Source organism: Mus musculus, chromosome 12 (genome assembly GCF_000001635.26).
Source record: "Mus musculus strain C57BL/6J chromosome 12, GRCm38.p6 C57BL/6J".
Lineage (NCBI taxonomy): Eukaryota > Metazoa > Chordata > Mammalia > Rodentia > Muridae > Mus > Mus musculus.
The window spans coordinates 15,994,903-16,016,980 of record NC_000078.6 but is presented as its reverse complement, the minus strand read 5'-3'; the positions used below and the strand labels follow the sequence as shown (position 1 = coordinate 16,016,980).

At 42.8% G+C, this 22,078-nt stretch overlaps 1 long non-coding RNA gene across 3 annotated transcripts; it reads left to right on the top strand.

The window, feature by feature from the left end:
- The first annotated feature begins 1,454 nt into the window (after window positions 1-1,454).
- Gm36235 lies at window positions 1,455-18,213 on the top strand. Of its 3 annotated transcripts, XR_872505.1 has the most exons (9): window positions 1,455-1,675; window positions 2,233-2,333; window positions 9,739-9,844; window positions 11,497-11,673; window positions 12,477-12,556; window positions 13,137-13,209; window positions 14,917-14,976; window positions 15,420-15,621; window positions 18,005-18,213. It is a non-coding gene; the product is annotated as a predicted gene, 36235 (long non-coding RNA). The 3 variants fall into 3 exon arrangements; XR_872507.1 differs by lacking the exon at window positions 2,233-2,333 and having other exon boundaries at window positions 1,455-1,578; window positions 12,477-12,547; XR_872508.1 differs by lacking the exons at window positions 11,497-11,673; window positions 12,477-12,556; window positions 13,137-13,209; ... (1 more) ...; window positions 15,420-15,621; window positions 18,005-18,213 and adding an exon at window positions 9,930-10,493.
- Window positions 18,214-22,078: the final 3,865 nt, after the last annotated feature.

The following is a 22,078-nucleotide window of genomic DNA, read 5'->3' as shown; positions in this document are numbered from 1 at the left end:
TGCTATAAGGATTCAGTCATCATATCTAGAGGGGCCTGTGCAGAGTGGTGGTAGGAGCCATGGGAGAACAAGGTGTTCTAAGACTTGGTGAAAAGTCATGTTAATATCATCTTGTTCCAGTTGTCAGTACAACAAACCAAAACTGCGACACTTACAAGGGCTTCTATCTGTTCTCTAGACAGTTAGACAAAACACAGAAAACAGCAGAGGTAAAAATATCCCAACTATCAGTGGAACAAAGCTTAAGCTACCCAGAACCATTTGTGACAGCTGGCAATGTACCTTCTGAGTCTGCTCTGCTCCAGTGCAGAGTGAAAGGTTGACCAGTAGGACCTCCTGGACCAACAGTCTATATAGAAAAGGAAGCAAGGTGATTATGAGGGAAAGGCTGACCTGTCCCAGAGCTTCTTGTAGAACACACAATGCTTTACATTTACACAAATGCTTTCAGTCACCTGAATCACAAGTGGTTTTTTAAAATTCATCTGGAATATAGCCTTTTATGAAAAACTCATTTACATGTGTGGGTTTCTAGGAAGAAAGATCAGATTTTTCACTGTGCTAAAATAATGTAAAATTAAAACTATCCACTCAGCACTGTAATCAATGTACAATATATTCATGTAATATATATCCAAATAATTGAAATGCTTTTGTTGAGGTGTAGAAGATACAGAAATAAATGAAACCTTCATCTGGAGAAACAGTTTCTCCAAAAAAAGAAATGCAAGGGAGTGGCAAATCTGAAAAGTGGATAGACAGGCAATATTCTGGCTATGAGTTGATTCCTACTAACAGTGGGACTTCAGTTAGTATAACCTCCTCATTTCTTTTGCTACAATAATGCTATGGAGATTTCATGGAGGGATGGGTAGTATTTAAAATAAAATAATACAAACTCACATTGCTGAGTCCTTAATAGGCAATCCTAAATCATAGCTAATTATTTTTTATTGTTATTATTACTGATATACTGGGGTTGCCAGAGGGACAGAGACTTTCTGACTTGAGCTTTTTTGGCGACAGTATTTAGAAAAAAAAAATACCAGTGTCTGTCTGGCTGGAGGCCTGTGTCCTGAGTGTTCTGGCAATGCTGTTCTTGGCTGTCCAGGGCTGCAGTCTGTCTTTACCTTGAACTGCACTAAGATTAGAGTTTCTTGTAAATGGTGACTTAATTATTCATCAGAGTCTTTTTACAAGGTTGGGCTGCTTCCCCTATGGGTAGGGAGTGGCTGGAGCTGCAGTTTAGGGCAGGAGCTAGAGTATTCCATTGTTCCTGTTCAGAGTTCAATCCCTTATCTCTGAAGGAGAGTGCAGACTGGCTCCTAAATTTCTGGTGACTCTACTCCTGTACACACGCACGCACGCACGCACGCACGCACGCACGCACGCACGCACGCACGCACGCACGCACGCACGCACGCACGCACGCACGCACGCACGCACGCACGCACGCACGCACACACACACACACACACACACACACACACATACACACGTACGCAGACACAAGTGAGAGTGCGCTCCTAACTCCTAGAACCCTTATGCTGACACCTGTGTATGCTGGAAACAGATCAGGTAAAGTTGAATGACATTGGTGGAGAGACATCAGAAAATGAGGCTCTGATGATTAAGGGGAACAGATGCAGCCAGCAAAACAGTGGAAGAGCAACAGGTAAAGGTTCTAGTTGGAAAGAAATGCAAGGGGATTGATTGCAAATCTGAAAAGTGTGTAGGTTATAACAAATGCAGGTTGGCTTGCTGTAGGATCAGGGTAGGTGTGTTTCCTGTGAGGCTCTGTTTTAGAGGGTCTTGCGAGGTTATAAATTTCTTCTTTACTCTCTCATTCAGAGCTACCTTCTTTGTGGGATACCAAGAAAAGGTTGTGGGTGGAGCAGGATGGAAGTGGGGGTTGGGTGGAGGGGATAACTTCAGCTGCTATAGATCTCAAATGATCAGGACCAACTCTCCTTCCCTGGCACGTAATGACAGGTTTCCCTTCTGTTTGTCAGGAATCATGGGTGTTTCAACCTACCTCATTTTTAAGATCTACTGTTGGTTCTGGCTCCTAAGAAGCTACCCTATAAAGAAGAAAGTAGGGGGGATGGGGAGAGGGAAGGAAGGCCCCAGGAGTGAGGGCAGGAAACACATCCTGGCTTGAAATGTAAAAGACACAAGTTCTGTTTGCAACTCTAGAACTGACAGAGATCTTTTTTGTTGCTGCTTTAATAGGGGTCCCAAGTAGGCCAGGCTGGCCTCAGACTCTTACTACATAGTGTGAATATTCTGCCCCCAACAACCAAGTGCTGGTATTAGTATCCCAACTACACCAGGTATTAAATATTTTGAACAAATTTAAACTTTACTATGATTTGTCTTTCTGTTTTTAAATAATGTGAGGAGTGTCTGCCTGCCTTCCTTTCTTATTATATCTTATTTATTTACTTATTTATTTATTTATTTATTTATTTATATGTAAATGGGTGTGCAAGCTTGTTGTCTAACCCCTTAGGAGGCCAGAAGGGGGAGTCAGCGTCCCTGAAATAGGAGTTACAGGCACTCTGAGCTTGTGTGCAACTCCTGGGAATTGAACCCATGTCCTCTGAGAAAGCAGCCAGTGTTTTTAAGCACAGAACTTTCTGCTCCAGCCCCTGCTTTGGAATTTGATTTTTGTCTTTACATTTGATCTTAACCCAAAGGGCTAGAAGAAGTGCTTTCTTGTCTGCTAGTGGCTTTGGGGATAAAATGAGGTAACACACTGCGATAAAACAGATAGGTGAAGGTCCGTCTGAGTCAGTTCCTGATTATGTAGTCAATAATGGCTCTCACAATCGCATCATGCCCTAGGTGTTTGCGCTGAAGTGTTGGTTGGAGCAGTCTGTGTCTCAGTATCCATTACACTGACCTCTACTGACCTTTGGCAGAGCTCCTGGGACACCCTCTGTTTGGTCTGTGCTCCCCTGCCTTGCTCAGCCCTCAACATCCCTCTTGCCTGACTGTAGCTATCTGTGTAACTTTCTGTCCTTCCACCGACTTGCTCTAATGAGAAGTCCTCTTCCTCCTGTGCTTTTCCCAGTGCTTCCCTCATGCTGAAGTCTTCCCTGAGGTCTTCAGTACAGTCAGGGCTAAATCCATGTTCCCAATCTTCTACTACCCCTATCCTTCAACCTCAATGACACTTTAGTCCTTCTCTTGTTCCTCTCTACAGCAATCCTGGCTGGCCTGAAATCATGTAGTCTTTGGGGTCAGTGCAGGCACATTCTCAGCTCCCTGTTCCCATTAATCAGCCAGGAAAACCTCCCTAAGAATGATTGTGGAGATCTCTTTCTCTCAGAAACTTGTTTTTCTCCTGCAGAGAATCCCCATGTGGTGCTGCTGTATCTGTTGTGTTTTATATGGTTAGAAGAGCTTGGCATGGTGGGCGGGGCTCCTTGGTGGGCCCATGCTGAGGCATCCCTTCCCCCGAGGTACCAGCCATACAAGGGGCATAGTGTAGAATACAGTTTACTTAAGACATGGAAAAGGGGGTTGAGAAGGGGGGGGGAGGAGGAGGAGGCCAGCCAGAAGTGATTGGAGAAAGAGGGAAAGTGGAAAAGGGAGAGAGGGAGAAAGGGGTCAGGGAGAGAAGAGAGTCAGAGAGAGAGAGAGAGAGAGAGAGAGAGAGAGAGAGAGAGAGAGAGAAGAGAAGAGAAGAGAAGAGAAGAGAAGAGAAGAGAAGAGAAGAGAAGAGAAGAGAAGAGAAGAGAAGAGAAGAGAAGAGAAGAGAAGAGAAGAGAAGAGAAGAGAAGAGAAGAGAAGAGAAGAGAAGAGAAGAGAAGAGAAGAGAAGAGAAGAGAAGAGAAGAGAAGAGAAGAGAAGAGAAGAGAAGAGAAGAGAAGAGAAGAGAAGAGAAGAGAAGAGAAGAGAAGAGAAGAGAAGAGAAGAGAAGAGAAGAGAAGAGAAGAGAAGAGAAGAGAAGAGAAGAGAAGAGAAGAGAAGAGAAGAGAAGAGAAGAGAAGAGAAGAGAAGAGAAGAGAAGAGAAGAGAAGAGAAGAGAAGAGAAGAGAAGAGAAGAGAAGAGAAGAGAAGAGAAGAGAAGAGAAGAGAAGAGAAGAGAAGAGAAGAGAAGAGAAGAGAAGAGAAGAGAAGAGAAGAGAAGAGCGAGGAGGGGCCAAACAGCCCCTTTTATAGCAAGCCAGGCCTCCCTGGCTTTTGCCATGTAACTGTTGAGCATAACTTAGAAGGAATGCTAACAGAGTCCAAGACCCCAGAGCCTCTGAAAAACGTGGTTTAGCCCCACCTCCATGTTTGTCCAGATTTCCTGCTTGGTGGGATTCCCAGCCTCACTTTGCGTGGAAACATGAATGAATAAATGAATGAAGGAACGAATGAATGAATGCAGCGATGTAGGAGTCTACATCCCCTCTGCAATCTGCAGAGATGATGTTTTCCCGGGGAGGAGCACTGACCAGCATGAGTCAGCACCTTGGTAACCTATTGATTTCCCCAGCCGGCTCCCCACCTATTGATTGCCATGGGCTTTGCTGGAGGAGTTCTTTCGGTCAGTTTCTATCCCTGCCACTTTAGCTGCCTGTGCTTTACTGTTATTACACTCTGCGATTTGAGGTGGCACTGGGCCCACCTTACTCACTCAGGCCAGTATCTGGTAGGGTGCTGGAGCCAGACTGCTGATCACCCTCAAACCAAGTGCTCGCCTTCCTAAATGTCACAAGGGAGCCAGCATATCACACTGTGCCTTGGAGGGTGGGGATCCCCTCTCCTTCTCCATCCTACACCATCAAACAAGTGTTTAGACAGGCTGGGCCTCCTTTATACAAACAGGGCCTGCTCACAGCAGGTGAGTCGCTGTATTTGTCACCACCCCCTGCAGTTCTGTTCTTTCCCCCCCTTTTTTTAAAATGCAGTCACCGCAATAAATTAAACTTTCATGGCTCCATTTCCTTCTTTCCTATTGCGGAACCCTGACATATTTCCTGAAGGAAATACTTTTGGGATCATAATTGAAACACAATCATTCATAATGGAAGCAGGGAGGAGGAGGGTAATAGAGTTAGCTCTCCTTTCTCAGGGCAGACATGTTAATTACATTTTCTATTTCCGCTCATTACCTCGGAGCAGGTCTCTGCGGGCTGCCCTGTTTCTCCGATTCCTCCTTAGCTGAAGACATCTGGAGAAGGCACAGCTAAAGCCATGAGCTCCTTGGTAAAGGTCCACCTTCATTCAGCCATGGCTTGGTTTCTTTGTGGGGATCAAAGGGTCCAGCACCAGCTCTGTTGTCTTCTTCCCGGCTGGCTCTACTGAGCTTGCAGCTTCCTGAACCTATACAGCCTCCGGAGCCAAGACTCCGTTCAGAACCCTTCCGTCTGAACATGCAGGGGGCTGTGCCCACTGACCTCCCAGGCCTCTTGTGTGGGCTGAGGAAGCCTCAGCCCTTGGACATGTTCCCAACGGCCCTCTTGCCTCCAGGATTAGGGATGCTAAAACAGAACTCTCCAGAAGGCTTTGGGGACATCTTCCAGAGCACCAAGGAAAGAAAGCTAGAGCTTTGCAGGGGTGAAGAGCGAGTTCCCAGGCCTCCATTTGCATCCACAGAGGTGTCAGCATACTCAAGTGAGCTGCCTTAACACAGAAACCCTGCCCCTAGTATATCTTTCTATCTTTGTGGCTTTGCCCATGTGTATGTGGAGGCCGGAGGGTGACATTAAATATCCTCAATTGCTCTCTAGCTTACTTTTTAAAAAAGTTCATTTTATTTCATTTTATTTTATTTTATTTATGTGTATGAGTGCTTTGCCAGCATGTTTGTATATGCTGCGTGTGTGTGCCTGTTGTCCCCAGAAGACAGAAGAGGGCATCGCATTCGTTGGGAAGAGAGTCATGGGTGTTGGTTAGTTACTATGTGGGTGCTGAGAAACTGAACCCCAGGTCCTCTCCGAGAGCAACAAGTGCTCCTAAATGCTAAGCAACTAAGCTACTTTTTGAAACAGGCCCTTTCACTGAACTTGAAACACATCAGTTCAGTTGGGCTAGCCGGGCAATGGGTTTCAGGGCTCCACCTGCTCTTCTTTCCCAGAACTGATATTACAAAAGTGTCTCTGAGCCTGGCTTTCTATGTTGGTGCTGGCGTCCAAACTCATTCTCTCATGCCAGCAGGACAAGCATCTCTCCAGCCTGTATTCTCCTTTTTTCTCTCCATGACATTCGCTCTGCATTTCGGTTTCTCTTCTGGTCATGCAAGGAAGGTGGGAGCCCTATAAACTTGACGCACAACGATAAGCTTGACGCAGGACGGCTGACCAACCTGCTTTCACCCCAATGTGATTTCTGACTTTACCTAGCTTGTCCAAAGACTGACGCTTCCATCTATCTCCTCATTCTTAGGCTAACTTCATAAAGTGGCAACAGGAGCTCTTGTAACAGTTAACACTAACGCGCTTTCCTCAGTGTGGGGGATAAAGAATCTCTCTTCCTTTTTCTCTTGCTGCATAGGGAAAGAGCCACACTCATCTTTATTCCCACACAGTGAGCTTGCCTTAGGCGATTCCGGTTGGGGAGGAGTGTCTCCTTTCGGTGAAATCTGAGCAAGCTGGGTGGGAAGGAGAGGGCACAGGGCATGAACTGGGGATGCAAGTGGGTTGTAATGGCAGGCTTTGCGACTTTCTCCCTGCACATAGTAAATTAATTCAGTCATTAAAGCTGAGTTTTGGAAACAAAGCTAAGTTAGGAAGGAGAAAGCCATGGCATACCAGGGTCCTCCTGCCTGTGTGCACTCCTGTGAGAACCACCGTAGCCAAGTCCTGGCTTCATCAGGAGACACGGAGAAATGTCCAAATGCCAATCTACAGCTCCAGAGACATCTGCGGCAGAGCCTTCTCGCCAGTGTCCTGGTGAGGAAACTGAATAGTGCAAGCTGGAGAAAGTCAAACAGGCCTCCAAGAGGCAATTCTTGGGGCTTTCTGGCTCCCTTCCTGCAATCTGCTAGGTCTTCCCTAAGTGTGGCAGCTGCTTCCACTGTCTGCAGCCTTTGCTGTCAGTGATTCATCAGCAGACAACTTGCTAATTTTTTGTCTGGAACCTCTTGAAGTATAATAAGCAGGGTTATTTAAAATAATAATAATAATGATAATAACAATACAAAGGCCAGGTAGAAGGCTCATGGACTGCTCAGACCAATCTGAGTGCTTCTTTTCTCTCCATATGGAGGAAAGATTCTTCATACCCCAGATAATATGTTAAATTAGTAGAAATCATTCTTTTTAGCAATTATTGTCTAGAGCTGAGTAAGATGTGGATATTAATTGATGCAGCTTTTCTTTCATATACTATTTTTGCATTGTGGATACATTCTTGCAAATAATGAGGCAATTTTGCCTGGTTGAAAGAGCCTTTTTAAAAAGCACAATTTAAGGATTTAAAGGATGATTTCATGTGAGGACTTGGGCAAGGAGAAACACAAGGCACATGAAGACAGTGTTCTTTTGTTGGCTGTTTGGGTAGCGGGTGCACGTTTGAGGTCCTGTGTTGTTATGCAGGAAAGGGTGGGAACTCTCCTCCACCCTTCCCCTTCCTGCCCCACACTAGCTGAACAGGCATGAGAAGGTCAGGGCTACTCATTCCAAAAGCTAGCAGAGACCAGGGTTTGCAAATCAGTGCTGCCCAGCAGGCCTGGTGTGACTACAAGCTTGGCTTAAGCCAGCTACACAGTCAAAACTATACCAAAAAGAGGCAGAAGGAGATGACGTAGTAACATGTTAATTGGCAGAGGTAAACAGCTCAGTCTCTGAAAGCAAAATTCAGAAGAGGAGAGCATAGCTCTCTGGTAGAGAATTTGCCTAGCAGGTATCCTGGGGCTGAAATGTAGCAGTTAATAATTAATATAACTGTATGCTTGTGTGAATTACTTCCCAGGAAAGCTGATACAATGGGATTAGCCACCCAACCCCCCCTCAGCACTTCCTTCAGAAGTGACCACCTCAAGCCTGCTCAGAGACTGAGTGTCAGAGGCAGGTGGGAGGTGGGGGCTTAAGTACACACTTTTGTACACACTTCCTACTATACTCTCTTTGGGGTGGGGGATGGGCTGTAACATCTCAGGATCTCAGCACAGTTAAGGATAGGAAAGAAGAGCATTTGATAATAGTTATCTCTGAGGGACAGTCTGTCTAGATGGCTTCTCAGGAGGTCTAGAAATGTCCTGCACAAACTTGTGACTTGTTTGTGAAGTCTTCCTTGGGGAAGAGCCCCTGTACATTAAACCTTAAATGCACTTAAGATAGGAAGCTCTGTGAAGGTCTTTCCTGCTGGCGAGATCAGTAGATAACTACCCACGAATGAAAAATCTCGAGAAACATGTTACAGGAAGTATGTGGATAAAGAAATGCCATGCAAACTTGCAAAGGAGATCTAAAATCGAAATTAGAAGATGGAGAGGCGCAAAAGCAATCAGAGGCTTGGTGGCTGGTGGAAGGCTTCAGAGTGTAAGACCCAGAGGCTGAAAAGAGGAAGGAACTAGCCAGCTCAAAGCCACAAGTCAGAATGAAGCCACCAGAGCAGATGTTAGACCCTGGTTTTCTGGTGTGAAAGACAGGTGTCACACTGTCTGTCTGGGCTTTATGTCTAAACATAAGAATACAGATCAGAGAGAGATCTTTGCTGATTCAACCTTGTGCCTTGGCATGTAGATGCCACCCATCCCTCCCCTGGTGACTACTTCCACATAAGGTATCTGGTTTGAGGTTCACCAATAATAATTCTCCAGGGCCACTAGTCTTAAGTCAGTGGGTCCCAGAGTTGTCAAAAGAACTATCAATAGTCCAAGGAAAAGAAAACAGATGACAGGGCTTGGAAATATTTTAACTGTCCTCTGTAAATGGTGGTTTCACATATGCAGGGGCAAATATAGCATGGCAGCCATGGTTTGCTTTATATCAAAAACTTTCTTTGGTTTTGTAGGGCTTGGGATTCTCTTTTCAAACTTGTTCTGCTCTGGAAATGCCACTCCTCTTGTTTGGCCATGATGTGCTTTCCTCCTCTCCTTCCTGTTAGGTATTGCATTAAGACAAAAGGAATTTAATGCCCAATTCTCCATCTCTAGCTCTGTGACTGACTTTAGGGGAAGCTCAGCCTGGGCAGGTACTACATCTCCACCCCAACGGAAAGAATCAGCCTCAAGACCTTTCTATCCAATCACGATGTTCTTCCCAAGGACAGGAGTCCTGCATGGCTGTCTATGCAGTAATGAAGAACAAGAGCCAAGGCTCATGTATTGGGGAAGTCACAGACTTTGTGGCTGGAGACCCAGAATGGTATCCAGGGGAATTGGGAAGGTTCCTTTAACTATCTAAAGAACACATTCCTCATTTTCAAAATTAAAGCAATGGAGCCTTCTCAGGATGTTGCTTTGAAAAATGTATAGAATATCTTGTTAACCCCTGGACCACAGAAGAATTCAATACATACTAGTTAGCATTTTTATAGACAGAGCTCATGTGGCATACAGCAGAGTCATCACACAGCACCTATCCGATCTCTAAAAGGATAGATGCATTTAAACCCTATTCAAATTCAACAAGTTTACTTACAATTTCTTTTAACTTCAGCAAACAATGAAGCTGTTATTATTTCTATGTTAGATGTGAGAGAATGAGGGTTAAATGGTATAATTGAAACAATTATTTTCTGGATAATGTATTGGGTATCTTTGACCATTAAGGAGAGTATATAATTACGTTCTTACAGTGTTACTAGAAGGCAACACTGAAGTTGAAAACAATATGGTGTCCTACACCTTCAGTGTCTGTGAAGCTTCAAGACTATTATACTTCCTGGCAGTATGTTCCAGAAGGTATGTTCTGTCCTGTCCATGTAGCATATAGTGTCCTGATGCTGTATTATGAGTCTTTTTAACAACTCAACAACCCATTTCACAGGGAAAGGGAGTGAGGTCCAGAGTCAGAGTACTACTTCAGTCCCACAAGGCTGGTGAGCTTCAATCAAGATCCAATCCCAGACCAGGGTGTCTGCAGTGCTCTGTTGTTCTCCACAACATCACACCACCTCCCACGGTTTCCAGAAATAGAATTAGTAAGCTCAGCATGACTCATGGTCTTCCTCGCCACAAAGTCATCTCAAAAATCTTTGGCTTGGAAACAACTTTGAAGGGTAACACGTCAAGCAAGGATCCTCCCTCCGCTATAGTGAGAGAATTTCTCTTGTGACATCCATCAAGAAACCAGAGGGCACTGGGACACATGCAGGCACACAGAGTTGAATTCATAGAGGGACGCTCACCAAGGTGGGAATGGCATTTAAGTCTACTGATTCGGACCTCACTCGCCACACAGCTAATGGTGCTAAGGCCCAGAGACATTTGTTAGGTATCTTAGAAGTATGCTTTGAATAGCATAGACCCATGTTATTGAGAAGAATGTTCTAGGGCAGAGATGCCAGATCCCAGGGCTACAACTGAAGAACTGAAAAAAAAAATCACACCACCAAACCACAGGACATTCAGCCTCAAAGATTCATTGCTAAACCTCCAACTCACTGTGGCAAGATCTTTTCCTTCCACACTGCTCGCAAACAATTGAAAAGACATGCTCTCAAGTTGTTGCCTCTTTCCTTTCTGTCCAGTCTCCTTGACAAAATGGAACGATCAACTCCAAAGCCTGAATCAGTGAGAGAGCGAGCAATAATCTTAGCCTCTTTTTCATGTCTAACCCTGTAAAGGGGGTATTCTAGTTTTATTTCTGTCACTGTGATAATGTTCCCTGACTAAAAGCAACTTAGAGAAAGAAGAGTTTTATTTTAATTTACAATTTCAGGTTATGTTCAGTAATTTCAAAGTAATCATGGAAGCAGGCATATTAGTTGGCTGGCCCCACCACGTGTAGTCAAGAGCTTGCTTTTGTATGGTCAGCTGCTACTTTCTTTACTGTCACACAGTGCAGGGTCCAGCCTATGAAATGATGTCACCCACATCCAGAGTGGGTCTTTCTATATCAATTAGCAGCCAAGACCCCCTACAGATGTGCCTAGAGTCCAACCTGATCTATACAATTGCTCATGAAGACTGTCTCCCCAGATAATTCTAAGTTGTGTCAAGTTGACAATTAAAACTAACCAACATAGGAAACTTTGCCAGAATTAATCTCCTAGGAGGGCTGGGGGTGAATCATGTACTAAATTTGTCTGTATTACGGGCAAATTGCCACAAGGGGAAAGGTTTTCTATGCGAAGCTACTGGGAAGTGAGATTATTACTTACCTTTGACACAAAATCTCACTGTCCAGCCCAAGCTGGCCTTGAACTCATGACCCATCCTCCTTGATCTTCCAAGTGCTGAGATTCCAAGAGAGAATCAGTGTCCTGTTGACATATAGGGTCTTCACAGTTCATATCACATGTGATGGGTTGTAGAAACTAAGTGGAAAAAAAAATCTTCTATAGGATGTGTTTCCAAGACTGAGTGCACTCTCTTATTCACTCACTGTTCAGTTGTCTACCAGGGCTCTTGACCACAGCTGCCTTTGTCTGAGTAAAGAAAACTGGCTTCATTAAGCAAGCAGACTATGTGGGTGAATTCTTTATTTCTTCAATCTTGCCTCTGACTGTGGTATGGCCAACTGCTTGAGTTCCTGCTTTTCTCAGAAAAGATGGAAATGACCTGGAATTGTAAGTCAAATAAATCCTTTCCTCCTCTGTATTGTGTTGGGTGTTTTGTCACATGTGAATGAAAGGCACTATGTGAAGGGTTGCATGGTAGGTTTGAATGGTCCAGGCTTGGAAGCAGAGTGTATCTCTTCTACCCAGAGTCCATTGGCTAGAATTTAGGCATAAAGTTAATACTTAACAGAGACTTGGCGCAGATGATCCACGTTTGTCCAGGAAGGGAGAACAAACTGATGTGGTGGTTTTGATAACCACTTGATAGTTTGTGTGATAATAATTCTTAGTTCTTAATGAATGTACAGTAATTTCTTGTTTGATTTTTACATTTTGTATATATTTATGAGGCATAATGTGATGTTTTGATTAATGTATACATTTAGTAATAAGGTTAGTTAGCATATATGTCACCTTATGCTTCTTTCATTTATTTGAAATGAATATGTTCAAAATCCTTTCTTCTTTACTGTATACAAAGCATTATAATTAATTGTATTGCTTTGTTGTACCACAGATTACAAAGCATTATTTCTTGTCTAACTGTAGCATTGTACCTATGCTGGTTAATTTTAATTATCAGCTTGACACAATTTAGAATCACCTGGAAAGAGTTTCTTCTATTAAGGAATTGTCTAGATCACCTTGCCTATGGAAATGTCCTTGGGGAAATACCTGGATTGTTAATTGGCCCACCCCACTGTGGGCAGCATCATTCCCTAGGATGGCCCCAGAACTGTGTGAATAATTCTGGCTCTGCTAAGCAAGGAGGATGCATGAGAGAATTCTTTTTTCTCTACTCTTGGCTGTAGCTGTGATGTGGCCAACTGCCTGAGTTCCCGTCTTGACTTCCCAGAAATGATGGGCAATAACCTGGGAAACTGTAAGTCAAGTAAGCCATTTCATCGTAGATATTGTTTTGGCCAGAGTGTTTTAGCCATAGCAGCAGAAATGAAACTGTAACAGTGCCTCTTAACCAATATCTGTCTATGTCTGGTCATCACTTCTCAGCTCCTATGAGATTAACTTTTTAAAAAAAATTGTTTATGTGAGAGACATTACATGGTGTTTGTGTTTCTGCATGTGGCTTATTTCACTGAACAGAGCATTTTCTAGTTCCATTTAAGTTGATAGCAATTTATTGGTACATACATTTCACTTATCTATCCAGCCATTGAGGAACATTTAGGTTGATTGCATATCTTGGCTATTAGGAATAATGCTAGAATATGGAAACCTTTGCCATTCTGATGTGTCTTCTTCATCTCTATAACCAAGGCTATGATTATTGTATTGCAAAGTGTTATTATTATTATTATTATTATTATTATTATTATTGGTTTTAGATTTTTGAGACCCTTCCATACTGTTTTCCACACAGTGTATATTCTCATGGGTACTGTATAAATCTCCACTTCACAATATAATTCCCACACATTTATTCAAATAGTGAAATGCCTTCTCTTTTACAGGACTGTAGCTCAAGGCTATGCAAGCCTTTAGTATCCCCTTCCGAAGACGTGCATCAGGATCCTAAGACGTTTGGTAAGTATTTCTTAATACAAAAGGGAATAATGAGATCTTGGTGCCATTTGTGTTCCCAATAGTATGGTTATACAATATGCTAGAAAAATTTTTTTTCAAAATTATATAACCTTAAATTACCTGGGAACTGGGAAATTACCTCTATCAGATTTGCCTGTGAGCATATCTGCAAGACATTTTCTTACTTGTTCATTTCTTTAGGAGCACCCATCCCCATGTGGTCAGTGTCATCCCTAACCAGATAGGGCTTGGCTACATAGGACAAAAGCTTAAGCAATGCAAGGGGCGTAGACAGAAAGCAGTGTTCCTTTATGGTCTCTGCTTCAACTCCTAGTTCTAGGTACCTGTTGAGTTCCGGCCCTAGGTTCCGTTAGTGATGTACTATAAATTATGAGCTGAAATAAACCCTTTCCTGCCTAAGTTGGTTTCAGTCAGTATATTATTACAGCAACAGAAATCTAACTAGGACCCTCTGTGTGCTGGTTCATATCTCTCTTACCTCCATCCCTCTAGGTTCTTTGTGACAGTCTAACCCACACCATCTTTGTCCAGCACTTATTTAGTCTGTGTTTTACTCTTTAGTTCATTTTAGGGGCCACAGAAATTCCAGACACTAAAGACATAGAAATAAAGGAAACACAGGGTTTGCATTAGAGAGTCCTTGGGTTGGTTGGTTGGTTTGTTTGGTTTTTTTATTTTGTTTTTTTTTTTTTTTTTTCAGCCAATGTGCTTCCTAGTGAAGAAATAAGACAAGTGATTAAAAATGAGGCTGACAAGTGTTATAATAAATGTGGGCACACGGACTAATGAGAACAGAGAGAGGGAAGAAAAGCAATTGCGCCTGGGGATGATTTCAAAGCAGAAGCAATTTTATAGATGAATTTTAAAAGATAAATAATGATTTCCAATGAAAACACATTATAGACAAACTCAAGCTCTGCGCAGCATAAGGATGAGGTCGATAATAATGAGGGCTTGAGCTCGGCTGTTGCTTTAGGAGTAGGAGGGCGGGGAGGGAGAAAAGATAAATTTGACTTTGGAGTTTGAACCCTTTGGTGGTAGCATTTACATGCCGCATAGGGTTCTGTACTCTTCCCTTACAGCCTAGGAGGACTAACGGAGCAGTGATCTGAACCTTGGCTTTTCAAGCTTGATCTCTGGTCACAGTCTCCATCTGTCCTTTCTTTCTCTACTTAGAAAATAAGTAAGAATTCTATTTTGGGAAGTTAGCAGAGAACACTTACTGCTTTGTTCAAAGTGTTCCTGTTTCCCTGCCTCTCTCTTTTTATCCCTCAACTCTCTGCTAAGTACTTATATAGTGTCAGGTTCTAAGACTACATGACAGGGTTTTGAATAAAGTCTCTGTCTTCAAAGAATCCATCACCTTACATGAGAGGTGTAGTTCTAATGCCAATTGTATGCTTGTCACAATATAGAATCACCCAGGAGATGGACCTCTTGGCTCTTGGACTGTGTGTGTATGTGTGGGAGGGGTTGGTTATCTTGCCTATGGTATAAGAATGCAATAGGGAGATCCTCGCCTTCAGTGCGAGGTCCTGAACTGAACACTAGCAACACTCGCTCTCTGCTCTCTTCCGACTGTGGAAATACTATGGCAGGATGCTTCAGGGTCCCACTATCTTGACTCCCCACCGTGCTGGACTGTATGTTGAACTGTGAACTAAATTGATGCCTTTCTGTCTTCAGTTGCTTTTGTCCAGGTATTTTATCAAGATCAACGAGCAAAGAAACTGAGGCAGGAAGCAGGTAAACAGGCACAGGCAACTGTGGTACGAGTTGGGAGAATAAGGTAGCTTGTTCAGTGTCTGGCAGACGAGAAGGCATAGGAGATGGTGTTGATGTGATTTTTAATTCCTTCATTATGTGCCCTGGCAGTGAGAGGGCCCTGTGAAGAGATCATAATCGCTTTGTCCTCAGAGAAAGCAAGTTTGTTGGCTCCACGTATAAGTGGCCAGTCAGTCATTTCGATTGAGTGAATCCTTAAATGAAGGGATTCTTAGTGTTCAGTGTGGACTGGGCTGGGGGCTGGTCTCCTTTTGGGCAGGGATCCTTTATGTCTTTGGTCACTTCATATTGTATTACTTTCTAAAAAATCTGACCCGAGGAAGAACCACCTAGGGGTAGGATGGAAAGCTTTCACTCCTTGGGAGTCACAAAAGTGACAGTTCATCATCCCACCCCTCCCATAGAACCTGGATCGAAAGTTGCCTCTGGAAAGCAAAGACGCTAAGATTTCAGTCTCCAACGTGCGCTGGCCATGTCCTTGTGGTTTGCCAGTGCATTGGTTTTGCAATTAAAGGCTGAATTGGGCTCGAAAGGAAACAGTGAGTCTGACCTTGGAGGATGTCCTGTTCTCAACCCCACTGAGTCATCCAAGAATTTATGAGCCAGGTGAGAGATTTCCAGATGTGATGCAATGGTTCCCCAAATGTGACTTTGGGGAAAAGGGAGAAAAACAGTTAGCATCCATCTTCCTCTGTGGAAACATTCTATCAGACCTCCAGCCTCTGTAATGCTTTTTAATCTTATGGACATTGCTCTAATGCTATGCTTTTTTTTTCCTATTTGTTCATACAGAACATAGTTTTCCTATTTGTCCATATAGAACTTATTTTTGCTCCTTTTACTTTGAAATAAACCCCCTGCTCCTTGAGAGTAATAGCTCTATTGTTCTGGACCACTAAAATGCCCTGGGCTTCCTGGAGCATCGTGAGACCAATTGAGCTTCTGTGCTTGTTTTTGTAACCTCATGCAGTGACCTCATGTAGTGAACCTGCATGCATGACTTTCTGTGTGGGTCCTAGTTGTCTCAGTAGAATGTGGAATCCCTAATCTTACTCCTTCCAAGAGTCACTGTGCATCTATTAATGGTGGGAAATTGCTCTCCCATTTCATCCTCTTAGTGTGTTAGTGGCACGGTCTTTGAATCCTCTTTCCAAGACCAGCCTGGACAATGCCATGCACATTGATGTATCACAGTTACATTTTACTCTTGCATCTTAACACTTTTACTCTCTCCATGAAAGACTTCAGTGTCTTCATCTCAGGTCTGCATTGCATCTGAAACAGACTGCTAGGCTTGCCATACAAATTCCAGGATACTTTAGTTTCTGGTTGGTGTCAGCTCGCCTGTCCTCAGACCTCACATTTCAGTGGTCTTCATTCTTTCATCCATTCTCACAACTCCATCAAGAACCATTTTCTTCCTCACAGATGAACACAAATTTTCTCACCCTTTATTTACAAGGATTAGTCTTATTTCATTTTTATGTTCCAGGCATATTTTGGTAACATATGAAAGTCCAGACAGAGTTGTATTGAGTTCTTTTGTATTTCCGTGGGTGAAATCTACGGAATACTTGTATTTAGGAAGTATTCATCAGTTTGGGAAACTTCTTGGCTACTGTGTCTTCTGATATTGTATACTGTAGTGTGCTTCTCTGGATCATTCTAAGACTTTATGTCCACACATATTTACTTATGTTTTCAATGCACTATGGGTTTTTTTTTTTTTTTTGGTTGTTTGATGTGATTTTGGCTATTCTTATTGCTTTTTTTTTTTTTCATGTTTTGATACAAGGTCTTACTATCTAGGGCTGGCTGGCTTAGAGTTCCATGTGGTGATAAAGCTGGCCTCAAGCTCACAGAGACCACTGCCTCTGATGCACATATACCACCACACCCAGTCCTTCTGAAGCTTGTCCTGCTGGATCATTCATCTATCTTCTCTCTACTCTAGCTCCCATGTTTCCTGACACATTCTATTCTGTATTGTGTTTTCTATGGGCCTAATCTGACATATGATACATATATTAGAGTCTAAATTTAGTATCTTTCACTTTTTTTTTCATTCTCAAATAACCGTTTCACTGGTTTGCTGTAGCATTTGCTTCTCTGACAAGCCTCTCTATTCAAATCATTTCCCTAGGTTTTCTCTCTCCATCCTACTCAGGACCTTTTCTATCCCAGGACAGGAAAGGGGGCTGTTGGCCATGAGCTGCTATCCCAGGAGCCCTCCCTTCTCTGGAAAGTTAGAACATTTAGTTCTTGTTCCCCAGATGCAGGAGTTTTTCAAACTTCTTTAGCTTTCTATGGTCTTCTAGGAGGATAATTTGGCCTGTTGTGACCTATTCCCTCCTGTGTAGCCCTGGTTCCTCAGTGTGTACCATGACTGCTGTCTCCCTGTCTCTGATTATTTTCTTGTCTTTGTATGGAAAATGGAAAGGAGACTTTTATCCTTAACAAATGCAGTGTGTCTGAGGCTTGGAGGTCTCCAGGAAGGAGGGGCTTTTCAGTACTGACATCAGTGCAGTGAAGACCCGTTGGCTACAGCGTGCCTTGATCTCCTTTTATATACACATGCAAATGACTCCAGTGATCTGTTGGTGCTACAGATCCAAGACTCTAAAACCTAAAGCCTCTACCTCAGGCTTGAACCTGTTCTGTGGTGTTTATTATCCCACAGCTCCTTTGAACCTTGATCATATCCATCTCATCTACTGCAATGCTCTAAAAAGTCCAGATCTTACTGTATAGCCCTGCAGCATGATCATGCCAGAGAATATGTCCTCATCAACTTAATGGAAGAATTCATTTACCTAAGTGTTTATGGAATTTACAAACTCAATACTTACTAAACACCTACTGTGTTCCTGATTTCTTGCTATGTGCAAGAGACACAGGAGAGAAGATGGCTGCTGTTGCCTCATCTTCGTATGCTACATGGGGACGCAAGAGGAATGAATGACTCTCATGGTACTTACTTATTTCTTAGGACTCAGAAAACACAGTCTAAAATGAGATTGCTTGATGGGTAAAGGCGTTTGCCACAGACTGCTGGCCTGAGTTCAATCCCCAGAACGCACATGTAGAAGAGGAAAGAAAGAACCAACTCCTAAAAGGTGCCTTGTCTGTCTATCCATTTGTCCCTCCCTCCTCCTCCCCTTCTTCTCTCCTTCATGTGCTATCTCTTCCCCTCTCCCCCTCCTTATCTCCCCATTGTCCCCCACCCCGTCTCCTCCTCCATCACCCCCACAATAAACAAAGAAAGAATTAAAAATTTAAGGCTTACAAGTCTGATCTACATTTTATGGCTAATAAATTGTAGAAGGAGGCTCTCTGAGTGCAGATTGGAAGTTCTCATGGTTGTAGCTCACAGGTGAGTCAAAACAAATTGACTTCAAAGGGAAACTGTCTCTTATAGAAAATTGTGTCATTTCTTTAGAAAACTCTTTTTTTCCATCACTTGAAAGTACTTCCTGCTGTTGCACCAGAGAGATTCTGAGAAAGAATTCTACAATGATAGAATGACCTTCTGTCTGCATTGTACATTATGCAAATGTAAGTTTCTTGGCTTTTTTCCCCTCCCTTGTATCCATTTTTCTTAACTTTTTAAAAATTTGAATGTTTCTTTTTATTCCCCTCGATTACTGTATCCTGATTATGGTTTCCAGTCCCTCTAGTCCTCCTGCTGTCCCCTCCTCCCTTTCAAATCTGGAGCCACTCCTTTCCTGTTTCACATTTAAAAACAAGCAGGTTTTGAAAGAATAGTAATGAAATAAAATATGGTAAAATAAAACCTAACACATTGGAGTTGGACAAGGCAAACAAAAGGAAAAGAGCCCAAGAGAAGGCACAAGAGTCAGAGACCCACTTATTCAGAGCAAACACTAGTTTCATAGACACTTTGATTCTCTGGAGCAACTGAGATGGGGGGTAGATTTATCAAAGAGTTGGGTTTTTTCATTCTACAGAATACATTTTAGCTTTAATAAACTTAAGGCTTATTAAGTTAGTAATAGCTGGCTATCATATTAAATAACAGCCATTAAAGCCTTAAGTGAATATATTCCTATTAATATTAAAGATACAATCTGTTAGCAAAGTGAGCAAAGAGAAACACTATTTTTTTCTCAAAATAAGATCCTCTTCATTGGAATCATGTCTTTCACAGGAAACAGCTTGGTTTCCTATCTCTTGGTCAGCTGAAGTATCAAGATATCTCTGTTCTCTGCATTCAAGACCAGAGAAGCCGAATCCTGTATGGAACTGAGAGCAAGTACCCCCACTCATGTTCCTTGCCTCTGAGCCCTGTGCTGTGTGAAGGGGAAGGCTATGGACACAGTTATAGCCATGAATATGAAAAAATGTGAATAATGGAAATGAGCTAGGGCCCAGTCCCACAATGCCCCTCAGCTTAGCCACGTTCCTACTTATCAGAGAGACATATTGTGTCCTTTGTGTCTGTGGACTAGGACATGTATGAATGTCCCATCATACGTTTGGCCACCCTGTGCCTATCACCCTCAGTAGAAGCCTATTTTAGTTATAAGTGTTTATGTTTATGTCCTTCCACCCTTTTCTACATCGTGGAAAGCTATAATTTAGAAAGCAAATTGTGGGCCCACTCATACATGTATCATTTGTTTTTCCATATTCCATGCTTATTTCCAACCACCCTCTCTTACCATCTCTACCCCAGGCTCTTGACTCTGATAATTTCTACTTTCCACATTAAAAGTGGTATACCAGGCTGAGCAGCCATAGGTATCCTGGGATGTAAAACGCCCTTTGATAGGTACCCTTGGTAGAGAAAACATGCTAGAGACAAACCAAGTTCTGAAAGTCACTTCATTCCTCTGAAAATCTTCTATTTACTCTTGGTTTCCTTGTGGATGATGAAGTAATATTTCAGTCCATACCATTTCAGGCAAGCAGGACTGCTTTCTCATTTGCCCACGTCATCTATAACCATCCTGCATCTTTCTCTTCTTAGAGATTAGACGATGAGGCTGCAGTGAGACAACTGGCTGAAGCTTTGGATTACTGTGGCCCCCTAACGTTCAGTAGTCTCTTCTATCTGTGATTTCTTATCCTTGCTCTCATTGTGTGAGGTCAAGCATCATATGGATATAGGACACAGCAATTTCAGAAAGAACTTGAGTCTTAAGTAAATTTTATTACAAGACTTACTACAGTTTTTCTATTTATTATTAGTTATTACCAATTATTAGCTATTGTTCATCTCTAGCCATGCCTTATTTGTAACTTAAAATCTCATCCAAGTACAGATGAGATTAGGCATAGTCAGGGAGGAGCAGGCATTGGGGTACAAGTTAAACACTTGCAACTATAGTTTTATCTGTCAACTCTATCCTCTATTGGTCAGGGCAAACATGCTTCAACAACCATGAACCAAATCTCAGGGAGGATTACATCTGCATAAATGGCTCCCTGGGAATAATCACACTCCTACAGAAACCCATCTTCACCTGGTCACACCCCTCAGCTTTCTCACAATGGAAACTTTCCTTGGCAGAGCAAGAGGAGTGTGATTAATTCTAAGAGCACAGGACATTCACCAGATGATGTCAACTTGACAAAAGCTAAAATCCTCTGAGAAGAGGAAACCTCAGTTAAGAAAATGCCTCTACAGACACAGGTTGGACCTTGACCTCCCCGCACATAGGTAGCACATGTGGAGCTTGGTTTTCATGTGGGTCCCGAACAACTGGAGCAGTCGTTATCCTTATCCGAAAAGCTGTTGCTTGTATGTTAGATATGTTCTTCTAGCTGGGATGCCTTGTCTGGTCTCAGTTGGAGAGGATGCACCTAGTCTGGCAGACTTGATGTGCCAAGATGGAGGGATACCCAGGGACCCTTCCCCACTCAGAGGAGAAGAGGGAGGGGTGTCTGGTAGGGGAACAGTGAGTGAGATGTAAAGGCAATAGGTTAAAAAAAAACTAAATTTAAAAACATGCTTCTGTAAAATTGGGCTGTATACAAATCTATAGGGCATTTTTCTTAGTGTCTAATTGGGGAAGGGCCCAGCCCATTGTGGACTGTGCCATTCCTAGGTTGGTGGTCCTAGATTCTACAAGAAAGCAGGCTGAGCAAGCCAGTAAGCAGCATCCTTCCATGGCCTCTGCATCAGCTTCTGCCTCTAGGTTCTTTACTTGTTGAGTTCCTGTCCTGATAAACAGTGACATGGAAATATAAGACACCTCAACTGTTTCCTCCCCAAGTTGCTTTGTTCATGGTGTTTAATCACTGCAATAGTAGCTTTAACTACTAAGATGGACTGTAAGCTTTGATGAAGATAGAGATCCTATTGGATCTCTCTAGCATCAGTTAATAGATCTCAGAAAATAAACTCCTCCAGGAGTAAGAAAAATATAGTAGCTGCAATTCAGGTTGCATACGTGTGGATGTCAGTTGGCTCTTCCCTGAAGCCTCCATAGAAGTATTATTTTGGTACAGCCATGTAGCATATTTCTAGATAAATTCAAGAACTTGATAAAGCACATTGCCCTGCATTATGTGGGCAGGCACCATCTAACCTGCTGTGGGCGGGAACAGAGAAAGAAACCGTAAGGAGACTTAGAACCGTTTTCTTTCTGCATGCAGGAGTGGGGCATAGGTCTTCCTCCACCTCATCCTCCTTTTCCTGCTCTTCTTTCTCCTTTTCCTCTTCTTCCTCCAGATCCTATTCCCCTGGACTTGGTTTTTATGCCACTGAATATCTTGGATTCAGCTTGCAAGCTATTAGACATATGTATGCTCCATCCTACTCTCTCCTGCTCGAACATTGCGGTTCTCATTGGAACCACAATTTGCCCACGCATTCATGGGGGCCGAGTGTGGTGGCTCATACAGTGTAATGGAGCTAAACAATGTTGAAAATACCACCTAATACTGCACTCAAGCAACCTGATGCACTAATCTGAAGGTGCATTAGAAAGGAAATGCCACTCTATTTTATGGCACATTAACACTGCCATCTGTTTGGTTTTCTTTTGTTTTTGTTTGTATGTTTGCTTTTTAAATTATGGATTATTTTTAATTTTTA